This window comes from Nelumbo lutea, chromosome 1 (assembly GCF_056320005.1).
Source record: "Nelumbo lutea isolate HS-2025 chromosome 1, American lotus-T2T, whole genome shotgun sequence".
Lineage (NCBI taxonomy): Eukaryota > Viridiplantae > Streptophyta > Magnoliopsida > Proteales > Nelumbonaceae > Nelumbo > Nelumbo lutea.
In genome coordinates this window covers 146,592,870-146,608,465 of record NC_142684.1, presented here as the reverse complement: position 1 = coordinate 146,608,465, position 15,596 = coordinate 146,592,870, and positions in this window count along the sequence as shown.

Genomic DNA, 15,596 nt, shown 5'->3' with positions numbered 1-15,596 from the left:
CTTGTACTCGGTGTAAGATTTTGCTCTATACAGATGTCATGTGGGGCATGCAAATAATAAGAATTAGGATTTTGGAAAGGTATATTGTTCAGGCTCATTACATATTTAAATCCAGGTATAAATGGTTGTAATTATTCATTTGGCTAATACATAATGTTGTACGTAGGCCTTTTTTTCTTTACTGGTCAACATCCATGTTTCTTCATCTTTTTTCTTTTTTCTTTTCCCCCCTCTTACTTTTTCTGAAGGCGGATAAAGAGGGTAGAATAACGAGCTTGGTTATTGCTATCCAAACATGTTCAACGAGTTTTCAATTAAATTTTCAGGGCTCAACTTCTGGACACAGCGACTTTTATTGTAATGCTGCAAACAATGGAAAAGACAGGTTATTTAGAGTCAATAGTCAAGGGAATAAAAGTTCTCTGAACACGCTTCAATCTGCCATATGATAGCTTTCTAGTGAGTGAGATTCAAGCTACCATATGGGCTATATTCCTCAAGTAATAGCTCGTTTCATTTCAGTAAATCGATCAGAGTTGGCAGATGAAATTTTGATAATTTGTTAAGCCGTTAAAGTTTTCCTGGTGACGACTATGGTGCTAGCTGTTTCAGCCAGGCTCTGCTTCCAATTCTACTCAATTAAGTTTTGCCCCAACTATATGGGGTCAGGTACATGAATCCTGTTTCATCATTCCATTTTTAGTGCCATATAAAATAAAAGCCATTACCCAATGTTAGGTCCCAGTTATCTGGGTATTGGGAAGGGGTAGATTGAGTTGAGCCGAATAGAATATTTATCTATTCGAGCTTGGTTCACCAAAATAATGTTAGCCTTGAGCTTGATTTGAGCTAGTGACTTGAGCTCAAATTCAGCTTGGCTCAAAAGCTTTCAAGTTCGAGTTTGGCTCGGCTTGAGCTCACCAAGCTTCCTATAAAAATTAAAAATTAAACATATAATTTTTTTTATTTTGTATACAAAAAATTAAGAATTATAAAAAATATTTATTATACACATGTATGTATATATACATATAATCCATAATTATTATTTTTAAATAATTATGGATTACTAGTTAAACAATCCACGTCAACTTGATTCTCCTTGCTCCATTACTCCAACCTTACATTCGCCTTGACTCTCTCTCCTCTCCCCCTTTCCACCACTCCCAATTTGCTATCTCAGCACCCTATCTCTCCATTCCTCTCCCTTCTCATTGGGTTCTTTCTCTCTCCCCACAAATCACGTCTCTCACTTTGTATAACAACCTAACTTCTCTCCTTAATTAGTTCAATATGTGTTTTATCATCTTCTTCACTTCTATCTCTAATTCCCCTATATTCTCTCTAGCAATAAGGCGAATTTGGTGTTTCCTGTATAATCATGGCATCTTCCATTATTGTTAAATAATCTTTCTTAAGACTCAGTTTGGAAGTAGTAAAAATGAAAATATGTACAATGTAAATACATACAAAATAATACAAAATATAAGGTTTTGCACTCTACATATTTGCATTTGTACTCCTTTCAAACTCAGCCTAAATAATAATCTATTGTTAAATAATCCATTAGTTATGAAAATTATTAAATTTTATTGGAAAATATTCTACCAAAAATTATGAAATAATTATTTCAGAAATAATCCATTATTTAACAAATATTAAATAATTTAATAATCTACTAGAAATTAATAAACAATCCACAATGTAATAATTTTTGTTTATTAATAAATGTTCAAAGTTTCAATGTATAGTGTAATTAATATTAATCATTGTAATTAGCGTAATTTACTAATTTCTATAAAATTAATAATTATTGTTAACAATTATCAAATAATTTAAGGAAACTCTTTAACTAATGATCCATAATTGTTTTTTAAATAAGTAATTAAAGATTAATAAATTAATCTATGAAAATAATATCCTCCAAAACTATCTAAATAATAATCCATTATTATTATTCAACTAAATAATTATTAAAAAACTTAGGGAAATTAATCTATTATAAATTGTTTCTTAATTATTTAAATAACAATCCATTATTATTATTATTTCAATAAATAATTATTAAATAATTTAGGAAAATTAATAAATCTTTCCACACCGATCTAGACCACTTGGTTGACTTCAATGATACCTAGTTTTACATTAATTAACAATAAATAGTTTACTTTTAATTGAAAATAATGTAACTTACTACAATTATATTTACTTTGGTTAATAATAAATAATTTACATTAATTTATTGTTAACATAAATAATTAATTTACTATACATTACTACTAATCAATAGCAATTTCAATAATTTTTTGGAAATTATCATAAAATATTATAATTTATTGTTATTTAATTTCCTATTAGTTAATTAGTTATAGAAAATTATTAGAATTGTAGGGATGGCAATTTTTCCTATAAAACTGGGCCCTATACTGCCCTGCCCCAAACAAGAATGTTTTCACAAATCTTAAACGGGGACAAGGCAAAGACGGGATGGGGACAGGGAAAATATTTTTGCCCCAAATTAGGTATGGGATTCACATATAATTCCCTGAACCCAGTGGTAATTAAATTAGTAAAATATCTATAGATTTAATATTGATTTTTAAAATATCTCTATGACTAAGTTTTTCTCATATTCTTATAATACCAAGATCCCATAATTTCATTTATAAAATACCCCCAAATTGTTATAATCAAATGCCTAAAGTACCCCCTGATTCCCATAATCTTATTAGTAAAATATCCATAAATTAGACTTTTTTAGGTGGTTGCCTCAAGGTACCCATCCCCGACGGGGAATGGGTGCCTCTCCCCGAACCCACCCCGCCACCAGGGTCGGGGCGGGGGTGGATAGAGTGTCTTGACTTACGGGGGCAAGGGACAAGGAAGGGTACTGCATCCCCGTGCATTGCACGTGCCCCCACTAGTATATATATTAGGCTTGCGAGCCTCACAAGTTTAGCTTTACTAGGCTCAAACTCGGTTTAAACCAAACCAAATTGAGATTTTCACGAGCCAAGTTTGAATAGCTCATAAAAAGCTCGATTCATTTCCACCCCTCTAGGGATGAGTGGACTAGATAAGACCTAACCTTTGGCATATTTCTCATAAATTTGTGCTCAAAGTTATTGTTATATTATGGCACTTCAAATCATTTCTTACCACTTCAACCCTAGCTTTATTGGCCTACCTCTAGCTCTTCTAAACAATTAAACTCCTCACCATTTCTTCTCATTGATGCTATGATGTTTTTTTTTTCTTTTTTTTTTTTTTTTTTGAAAACTTTCCGACCCTATACAATGGGCCTAGTGCCACTTTTGTCCCAAAACTTAAAAACACGACAATTCAATACTCAAAATTTCAAAATGTGCCAATTTAGTACTTTCGTTAATCAACCATTAACCATCCTTTATCAACCATCCAAATGTTGACAAAAAATGAATAGTCTCGAATCCTTGCCTCTTCTATTAAGTTGGGATCACCAGAATGCCCATTAAGACGTGACCCCAACTTTCTTGAATAGAAGAGGAAAGGATTTGGGATTGTTCAAATTTTGTCAATGCTTGGATGGTTAATAAAGAAAATTAGATGACATTCAAAGGGTATTTGTATCTCTTCAAATGCCACTTAATGGATGGTTAACGACTAATTAGTGACAGGTACTAAATCTGCATGTTTTGAAAGTTCAAGTACCGATTGTCGTGTTTTAAAGTTCAAGGACCAAAGTGGCACTAGGCCCAAAATATATGGTACTAATCGGGAATTTTTCTTTTTCTTTTACATGTTGGACCAAATCATTTTATCACTTATTGGAATAAATAATTATATTTATTTTTTTTATCCCATCTTTTCTAATTTTCCACTCATCAATTTCAAATTGAAGCTCAGCTTTTAATGCCTAAAAAATTACCACCAAAAGAATACTAGAAAATGAACCATAAAACCATCAAAGGTCCTATCATCGGAAAAAGAAAATCATTGATTGAGTCGCAGGATTTTATCGCTATGTTGCTGTAAAATAGTGACATTGGAAGACCTCGATCCAACAACAAGCAAGTTAGGTAGCCTCAGCACACTCAGTTGATGCAGTCACATGGGTTTGATGCCATTCGGAGATATATGGGTGTTATATCTCTTAAAGCATTGTTCTTTTTGTCCAATAATCTACAGTGGTTGGTCCGTGAATTGGTTGGGTTTGGTCTGGATTAGGGTATTTAATTTGTACTATTATTAAAAGTGTGAACGATGGTGTGAATATTTTTTTTTTAATTAGAATACCGTATTTTTTGAATTTGATCTCTCTTTAATTGTAAGGACAAAAATATAATTTGAACAATCATTTTTATCTCATTCAAATCTATATTTAAGGTATTAATTTCCATTGACATCTATTGAATCTTTTTCTTGACTAGAATACCCTTGTTTTTGAATTTGGTCCCTCTCTAATTATGAGGATGCAAATGTAATTTGAGTTACTACATTCTCTCTTATTAAGTATTATATTTAGAGTATTAACTCCCATTCTTTCATTGAATCTTACACTAATTAGCCATATTAAAGAAAAATAAGTGTGACAAAGAAAAATTGATATTATTGATAATAGAAATAAAATACAAATTTAAAAACAACCAAAAAATAAAGTTTTTTCTATTTGGTGGCAAGTCAACAATTCAGCCTTTTGAGTCAAATGTACCAATCATTGATGTCATAATAATAATAATAATAATAATAATAATAATAATAATAATAATAATAATAATAATCACAAAATTATAAAAAACATTTAGGCACATCTCTAATATCATATATTCATCATATTAAACAAAAATGTGTGACAAATAAGAATAATTTTTATAAACATAGAAATATAAAAAATTATAGAAAACTTTAGAAACATATTATTTACTATTATCGTCATCATAAAAAATTGTTATGTGCAAAGAACGTACACACTTATAGTAATTAATAAATAAATGTATATGATCCATTTTAAATTGGACTCTATAGGGCCTGTAATAAAAACCTAAAACCAAACTCAATTACTAATTGGGACTATTGGATCTAATGATGCTGAAAAGACATGATATTGGAAAGTCTTTGACCAATCACAACCCCCCTGTAAATTTTGGTAAAAACCCACCTGATTGGTTCCTACTTTTATGATGCCAAATTAATTAGTTGTAAGTTTCTCCAATATAATATCTTTCTAGCATTATAGTCAATTTAATTTAGAAATAAGGTTTAATTTATAATTGATCACCTCTTTCATCTAATGGAATAGGAACGACATGATTGTAGGCTTTCATGGTTAGTATTTTGTTTGAATTTGAAAACTGAACGAAAGAGATACAGTTTTTGATACTCTTTCTCGAGAAGATAAATAATCACTTGAGTGTGAAGTAAAAGTTTGTCTACATCAAATGATATAGATATATAAGAATTGATAATAAACTTACAAATTTCTTAAATTGACATATTTGGGCATGATAACATGATAATAATAAAAGAGTGCCATGAGAAATACAGTTATCATGGCATCTTTGAAAGTAGCCATTGACAGCACTAAAAGGCGGACATGTCCAAATCACTTCTCAAATATTAAAACAATATTCAACTGTCAAAATAAAAAAATAAAGAAACAAAAAAATGGGAAAAGTACTTTGCAGCTCGTTGCAAAATTCTGAATTACAGCCGCCATAGTCTACTGTCCTATAAACGACATCTTGCATATGGATTTGGCATCAATTCATTGTTAGGATTCATTCTCCCTATAGAGTGAGAATGAAGAATTCTGAACTGGACTGATCAGTCAATAAAAATTCGCCCTTGAATTGTCAGGTGCTACATGAAAATGATAAAGGTGTTATTCCAAGTTTCTTTTATTGGTGAACAAAACAAACTAACAATAGTAACCATCAAAATAATAATAATAATAATAATAATAATAATAAGAATAATAATAAGGGATATTATTTAAAACTTACTATGAATGTTTCACATTTCTAACTTCATCATGAATTTTCAATATCTCCGAGTCTTTGGCAATGAGTTTTATTGTCTAAAACTCACATTCCATTAGATTGCTGTTAGTACATCATCAGTGATTACTAATCAAGAATTGTCCATATAAGCATTTAAGTATTTTACATAACTAAATTATCCCTGAATTGTCAATCAAACTTATTAAATATAATTCATGACAAATTTTCCTTTGACCTGAGCCCGGACCCACACTAGGCCCACAACAATCAAGGGTAATATTGCTATATAAAAATATTTAATAAAGTTGACTGATTATTTAGGTATAGTTTGGTTATGTAAAATATGGCAATTAAAGCATGTCAACTTTGAACTGCGCACGACCTGCGCGAACTGTGCACGGCCTACGCGACCTGGCCGACCTGGACCAGCCTAGCGCATGATCCGGCCAAGGCGCCAGCTCGCCGACCTGATCTAGACACTGACCCGCCGACTGACACAAGCGCCAGCTTGACGACCTGATCTAGGCACTGTCCCGCCGACTGACACAGATGCCGACATGATGACCTGGCCTAAACACTGACCCGCCGACTGACGCAGGCACCCCTCTGACAACCCGGCCCAGGCGCCGACCTGGCCGCCTGACACAAGCGCCAGCCTGACGACCTCGAGGAATTCACCACCGTACCCCGGTTCTGACAGGATGCGACGAGTCTTACCGTTTTGAGGCTTTTCACCCACCTAACCCGCGAAGACTCCGGTATATAAAGACCTCACCCCCCAAAGGGGAAGGGGGGAAAAATGAAAGGGAAGTAACTTTGCTCTCTAGCGCTCTCATATTATCTTCAAAGCTCTCTACAATAAGAGTGCTAACTTAAGCATCGGAGAGCCCCCACCGGGAAAGTACCCCTGGGACCTCTGATTCAGTTCTCGGAAGTCCCTCAGCTCCCCCCACCTACAAGGAGGAAGAGATGGAGTTCTCGGAGGTCCCTCAACTCCCGTCACCTACAAGGAGGAGGAAAAGATGGAGTTCTCGGAGGTCCCTTAGCTCCCGCCACCTACAAAGAGGAGGAAAAGATGGATTTCTCGTAGGTCTCTCAGCTCCTGCCACCTACAAAGAGGAGGAAAAGATGAAGTTCTCGCAGGTCCCTCATCTCCCGCAGCCTACAAAGGAAAGAAGACCGCCTCATGCTAAGGGCAGTCGGATTGCGCCGCACCAGGGAGCCCCAACATTCTCTAAGGCATCGACCGCCTAGTAGGGAGTTCGCCACCAGGCAGTTCGCCAAGTAGCTCGTCACTAAGGCACCAAGGAGTTAGCCTCCAAGGCAGTTCGCCACCAGGGAGTTCGCCCCCAGGCAGTTCACCCCCAGGCAGTTCGCCCCCAAGCAGTTCGCCCCAAGGCAGTTCGCCCCCAGGCAGTTCGCCCCCAGGCAGTTCGCCACCAGGGAGTTAGCCTCCAAGGCAGTTCGCCCCCAGGCAGTTCGCCCCCAGGGAGTTCGCCACCAGGCAATTCGCCCCCAGGCAGTTCGCCACCAAGGAGTTCGCCACCAGGCAGTTCGTCAAGTAGCTCATCACTAAGATACGCCACCCCCAGGTCGAATAACGAGGTACTTTGCCAAAAAATTTTACATCACAAAACATTGGTACGTGACCGAAAACGGTTACATCAACATGAATTCTCTAAATGTTTTGAAAAATTATGATGAATTGAAGAAATTAATGCATGACAATCATAGACTGAAATAGAGTACCTGTTTCTATCGTCTTTTAAATTACTAATTAATCCAGGAATTACTTGGAGCTTTTCTTAAATAATTAAGTTTCTCCCTTACTTTTTTTTTTTTTTTTGCTTAATACTCCCTTAACATTTGTGCAAGCACATCTCATATTTTATATATCATAAAGTCGTACATGTGGACTACTGTGGCTCACCATGAAATAGGAAGCCAGAAAGAACTATGACTTATATACAAAGTTCGTGGAAGTCCAACACAGCCGAAAATCAAAAAGCATCAAGTGAAGCTTCTTGTCTTTCCATTCCTAATTTTTTTTGCATGATTTTTAAAATCAGAACGGACCGGACAGTTAGACGAGAAAACTTGGGAATCAGTTTCGTTTCACCTTAAAATTACTTTTTGGACAGAAAAGCTGTTAATTTTGTTAGTGACCCACTGATCTAGGCGGTCAAACTGTCGATCTGGACAATGGTTTTTACCCTTTTTTTTATTTTTTATTTTTTAAGTTAGAACAGACCATTTCTTTGAACCGGGAATCAGTCCTCAGAACGATTTCCTAATCACTCTGGTTTTAAAAAGACTTTTTGTTTAATAATCTGCCCGATAAACCATGATAGGTTAGGGTACTTGTCAAACAATCTTGGTCTTTTGGCCATCTGAGCTAGCTGTTGAAAAATCTAAAAAGATTTGCCAAATGACACATATATAAATAACAAATAATTTGAAGTTTTGGAGATGACAAAAGATGGAATGCAAGAATATGTTAGAAACAGAGATATCTGCAAGATGAGACATTAGGTGGTTCAAATTAAGTAGGTTGGATGAAATTGAATGCCACTTCTACTTGGATTTCCAAGGAATTTTAATCAGATTTTCAAAATGAGTGCAGCAAAAATGTATTTGTTGAAATGGGTGAGTGGAAAAATTAAAAAGGATGGGATTGAAAATCAAGTGACTTAAAGTGCTAAAAAGACTAGAATGGGTAGAGGTAGGCTAAAAAGGGACATGAGTTGAAGTAGATAGAAATGATTAAAATGCTAAGACTACCAGATAGAAGAGAATAGTGAAACATGATCTACTTTTTCTCCATCTCTTGTTTTTTTCCACAGCCCGTGAACGGGTAACATCTTTTTCTCCTTTTTTTATTCTTGAGTATACCAATTATCTTATAATTGGTCGTACCATCTAATTGGATATTTTTTTGGTATCTGATTAATTCATCAACATCTGGATGCTTCAGAGAAACAGGCTAACCTTGGATTGTCAGAGTGAAATTGGGCCTACTTTGGCCTCAATTCCATAGAATAATCAAATGACTGGTTCGTAGTAAATTGTCAGTAGGGATTCTCCATTTGAATGAAGATGCATGAATATAAAGACAGGATCTCTGTGTTGTGAATATCAGTGGGCCTGTGTGCTTCCCTCTTTTCCTCAGCACGTATTCGCTCCTACTACCATGGTCGCATGAAATGAAAGTGATGGATCACCTCTTCCTTTTTATATAAAAATTTTAAATTCTTTTTAACCCTAAATCTTAAAACTTAAACCCTGAATTTTAACTGTCAATTCCCTAACTAATCCAGCAGCGGTACTATTAGAAAGAATTTATGTCAACTAATGACAGCCATGTTAATAGCCCAGGCTGGTAGGCTGTCCACTTTATATAGCCAAATTATTTATTTGCCGGCCATGCATCTTTAACTCTAACTAGGAATAGCAACGGGGCAGAACGAGGACAGGGAGCCTGCTAATAGGGACAAGGTTATCCCATCCTTGTTCCCATGGGGATTCCCATCCCCGCAAGGATCCCCACTCCCCATGATTTTTTTATAATGTCAATCATTTTGTTTTTTTTATTTTTTATTTAAAAAAATAAAATAATAGAAATTTAAAATCCTATTAGAAAAGATTTAAATATATTCAACCATATTTTTAAAAATATTAATATACACATATATATGTACATATGTGTGGGGGGGAGGGGGGATCAAGGTCCCCACGAGGTAGAGAGTGCTCTTCCCATCCCCGCCAATAGGGATGGAAAGGTTCCCCACGGTGGAAAAATCATCGCCATACTCAATCCATTCGGGGCGGATCCCCATGGGGATTGAGAAAATTGGGAAAATTATCATCCCTAGTTCTAACGGGGCAAGCGAAACCACATCTCCATACCACCAAAGACAAGTCTTAAGAAATTTAAAATCCAAAAATACGAGGAAATTATAAAATCTTGCCTTTTTTTTACAATTGTATAAACCTCTCTTGGTTCTAATAAAAGCCTTCCCCACAGTTTTGAAAACGGTGCAAATACCTCCCTTCCATTACTTATTACTTATCAGTAACAGAGATGTTGAAGCACCAAAATGCCCTTATTACCATTAAGGCATTATAATATACAATTTAAAATTCCAACTTTATTCCTTGCTATTTTGTGTGCAGAAGAATAATTCTCTCTACCATGGTTTTTAAAACCGAACTGGTTAGGGCATCGTTTTCCGGTTCAGCAGTTCAACCGTCTGGGTTGAACGGTTCGATCCATGACATCATAAATAAATAAAAAAACAAAAAATATTTATATATAGTAAAAAATACCATCGAAATTTAAAAAAATACAAAAAATACACAGAAAATACAGGAAAAAGAACAACATATGAAAAAATAAAAATATCTAAATATAAAAATAAAATACAAAAAGCACAAGAAAATATAGAAAAAAATCCAAAAAATATAGAAAATTTTCCAAAAAATATATAAGCAAGAACATGTAATGAGCTTCTCTCTATAATTCTATCAGTATAGAATAAGATCAAGAGGTACCCACTTTGGATATAGTCAAACTCATTCAAACACTCTGTACCCATCTTTTGGCATTCATATCTCTATGTATGGTGCCTCTGGCAGTATTTGATGAGGGCAATGTGACCTCTACACTGTTTCCTATACAATACAAACTGAATCAGCAGAGTGTGTATTCACAGTCGAGCAAGCGCGAGAGAATCTCTTCATAGCTTGGTCGTTCATCCGGTTTTGCCCAACAATCTGCAGTTCTACAAAGTGAGATTCCCATTCAATTGTCACCAACGATAAATCCGGCATCAAATTTGTAATCTAATACATACCTGCAATCAACTTTCCTAGGGGACCTTCAGGAATTTCTGGTCGTGATCCCTCATTAGCAATTGCATAGACTACTTGAATCATTGTACACAAATCAATGTTGGAGGGTCCTGTGTTTCCTTTTGCAACTTAGAAAGCAAATAGATTCTATGCCCTACTTATCACATCCAGACTGAACACATCACATTTCTCTGTGAAAGGTTCATTAAGGATGAGCTCAGGAGCCATCCATTCTGGAGTTCCTATAGAAGAGGAATATCTCATGGAACTCTCCGTCATTACTCGTGATAGTCCAAAATCACAGATCTTAACCGTCTTGTGCTCGTCGTTCGCCGCTGCAAGTGCTGGTGAATCTTTTCGTCGTCGGACACCGCTGCAAGTGCTAGTGAAGGTGACTCTTTTCACCGCTGGAAGCTCGCCAATTGCCGTTGGGTTGTGTCACCGTCGGATGCCAGAGGTGATGGCCACTGCAGGTGGTCGGTTGGTAGGGTGTGAGAGTTGAGAGGACTGGGGAGGGAACTCAGGCTAACCCTAAAGCTAAAGGGAATAAGGGATTGGGATCGAACATGGTTGGGATATAATAGGAATTTTATTTTTTGTTTTTTATTTAGAACATTAAAAATAAAAACACCAACCCGCGAACTATTGCCCGGGTTGAACGGTTTAGCGGTCTGACCACCCGGGTCAGCGGTTTTCTAACTGATGAAGGGTGATTTGGCCCGACCTCATAAAAGGACGACACGCGTACGTGACTCAACATGAATGACAACTCAACATGAGCGGATCGACACATGGACGTGACTCAACGCGGATGGCAGCTCAGCAAGTATTAGTTCGCCTCAGAATGAGCTCAGGTACGCTAATGTCCCGAGCTGAAGGTACTTCGGGTTGAGTCCATCCCCGTTCGTGAACTAAAACGACCAAGTTCACGGCAGTCTAGACCCAAGCAAGCAAGCCACCTCGGGGATGACTCACCTCGGGCAGAATCGCCTCGACATGCCACCAGCAACTCGACACAAGTAGCTTGCCACAGGGGAGCTCGCTACGGGGTTCGTTATCAAGTAGCCCTGAGTCCCACGAGAAGCTTCCTATCTGACAACCGTACCTGTCAACCCTGAAAGCTGCACCCTGAAGACTACACTCATTGCCCCTCGCCTAGCGGCGTCGTGCCTGCCAACCCCGGAGGTTGTCCCCTGCTTCGCGGGACCGTACCATACAACGGTCGCATTAGCCCAACTGCTCCCCAGTCCTAACGATAACAGCCAATCACTCTGAAGCATTACTTGACAATAGATCACCACGGCAGAGATTTGGGCTCAACCCCTCCGAGAACCTGCCAAAATGTTAGTATATAATGACTCCAACCCCCCAGGGGCCGAAGTATCGCATATTCACCACTCTCTAGCTTTCTCATCTTCTTACAAACTTATTCTCTTCCAGCTTGTAGATGAGTACTAACTTAAGCATCGGAGTGTTCCCACCGGGTGAGCAACCCCGGGTTCCTTCATTTCTCTTCACGAGGTATCTCTCTCCGGTCGCCAACTAGAAGCTCAGTCACTTCCAGGTAGGAGTGGCCGGATTGTGCATCATCACTAACCTTTTCAACGTTTTTAACAAATTCCGGTTTTTAGTAAAATTGGACCCGGGGGGCTGTCGGATTAGCGATTTTTCCTGTCTGACTGTCCAATCTGGTCCGGTTTGGTTTTGAAAACCATGCTCTCTACTTTTCTCAAATGAGTAAGATAATAAAGCTAAAGTAAAATAAAGATAGTGAATCTATTCTTTTCGAGATATTTTAGCAAATGTAGATTTAAATAAAATTGGTACTAAAAGAACTAGTGTAAGTACATGTGCTATGCATGTGTGCAAGTATGGGGATAAGATATAACACTATATAGTTAAAATTAACCAAAACCAAGGCAAGTATCTACTTTATAGTAGTACATATATTAATGCTTTACAACAATTTTTGGTTTGAAAATCTAATATAATCAGGGATTTTTTACATTGTTTTATAACTATAGGGGAGGTTTTTGTTACAGTCAAAGCACAAGGTTTTATAAAATTGTTAGAAAACCCAAGGGAGATTTTTATAATTTTCCATTTTGGAATTCTAAGGCTTAAAATTCTTTAGTTTCAGAATTCTCCTTTATGCTATAACAAAATCCATGAACTTGATACCTTGAGTTCATCTTCACTCCTTGGGATCAAACCATTCCACTGAGTTTAATTAGGTTGAGTGTCAGCTCAAGGATTAAAATATCGATATGCCCAATATCCACATTGATACCTTTTAATTTTTATTTCTTTAATTTTTAAATTTTATAAGTATTAGAGGGCCCCGCATAGTATTTTAAAGTATTAAAGTTTTTAAAAAGCTCTTGTATAAGTGTTTTCAAGCATATCTAGATGCACCTATACCGATATGATGCATTTTAATCTTTGCATCTGCCTAATAAAAAAATATTATGTCTCACTACAATGGGAAAATCTATGATGCGGGGAAGACATGATACCAGAAACACTTTGACCAATCACCTCCCTTGAATGCTAACATGTAAATATAGGAGATGTTCTCAATATGCATTGTAATGATGTGTGAGTAGGAGATCTGTATAAACTAAAGAACTGACTGCAAATCTTCATCAATAGACAATTGAACCTCAAACTGGCTACAAAGCCAGGACTGAAAACTATTCTTGTTAAATTATATGATCATTTTAATTCTGAACCAAATAAACTATGGGAATAGACCATTCTAATTCTATTTCGGAGAATTTTGATTCTGATTCTGATTCCGATTCTGACCGCAAATCAAATGGACCCTTAGAGTATTTTTAGTAATGATTAATAAAATTTTAAGTGGACTCCCCTCCACCTGGAGTAAATTTTGGGGCTGTAAAAAAAGTGTACTTCATGATTAACAAATTGTACATACCACCATGTTCAACCAATTATATCTTTTGATGCCTGTGTAAGGAATGCATCATAAAATTTGCCCAAAAATAAAATTAAGAATTTGAGATGAAATAAAAATTTTTGAGCGAATTTATTTAAAACAAAATTTTAGATTTTTGTATAGAACATAAATATAATGAATTCATGCAATGTTTGGAAGCTTTTTCCTAAAGATAAAGTGAGACCCATAAAGATATTCACTCTAAGGTTATATTTGGTTTGAAGGAAAAGATAGGGAAAGATAAGAAAACCTATACAATGTTTGTAAAGATTTCCCCATCTCTTCCTTCCTTTCTCTACCTTTTCCTTCAAATCAAACATAGCATAAATGAAAAGTGGGCATACCTTTTTATGTGTTATACCTTGTTTAAGAATGACATAAACTCACTATGTCTTTGGCCATTCCCCCATTTTATAAAAGGCCCTAATGATCAATAAGAAAGTACATGCTTTAACCCCCAGTATTTACTTTATGACAAATAATAGTTTTTTTTTTGTTTCGTCCTTTTTTCAAGGATGTATTTGATTTATCAAAAACTGGAATATGCTTTAACCCCCAGTATTTACTTTATGACAAATAATAGTTTTTTTTTTGTTTCGTCCTTTTTTCAAGGATGTATTTGATTTATCAAAAACTGGAATTTGTTCAAACCAGCAATGGTCAAAATATTTAATGCAACTAGTGAAAATATTATAACTATTAATAAGTCATTATTTGTTTAAAATTTTATTTTAGACCTATTTAGATAAGCTTTTGCTTTATAGATTTGAGCTGTGAGAAACACATTTACGCCAAAAAAGAGTTTTGCACATTTGACAAGAGTCGCTTTTAAAAATATAATAATCTAAAGCCAGAACGTTGTTTAAGCCCCAAAACACAGCCTAAAATTAGGACTTAGTGCTTTTGTTGGGCTTTGAAAAAGCTCAAACTCTGCAGTTGCGAACTAAATTAAGATCACATCTACTATATATTCATGGTTGCAGCACCTTCAAATGATTATATGTGTTTTATTAGAAATTGCAAGCCATGGTTTCAGCAAATGTGGACTTTTTAAAGACTTGGGTTGTTGTTGATTGGTATCATTGTGGTTTTACCTGAAACCTTTTGATCAATACAAACCAATGAAAAATATGTATTATCATATCATATATGGGAATCACTTCAACTAGAAAAAAAAAAAATGTGTGAATGGGATTCATCCTTGATTTATAGTTGAAACGTTAAATTTGATTAGGTAGAAATAACAATTTGTATTGATCAATCTAAACTGCTTAGCAAGAACAATGATATAAAATACAACCTAAGTTGGTGTTGTGATGCATCTAATTCTTGAGATCCAATCATGCCTTCACCCTCCCTATTCCAACTTCATATCAGCTGACATTATTTATTTCATACTAATGCTTGCATAAGTAATAAAAGAAAGGGTAAATCTCTTAAACTATTCCTACTGATTAGCATAATGACACGTGGTATCCTTATTGTTTAGCTATTGCCTTGCAGTATCCTTAAGTTTTCTCACAATTATCATTGTTAAACGAAATGTTAAATTTGCCCTTTATTATTCATCAAAATTTCAAAATAAAACCCAACTAATAAAAAACCCGTTTTCAAGATACCAACTATCACAGGGGCTATTAAACAAGGCCCTGGTTTTCTGGTGGAAGTTGCAGAGGTCTTAGTATATACCTGATACAAACTTATACCCTTACATTGCAATTTCCGGACGGCAGTGCGACGGTGAGAAAGGTTGGAGATCTCAAATATGCAAGGATAACCCAGATCTGAGATCTAGCCCACCGTCCGCC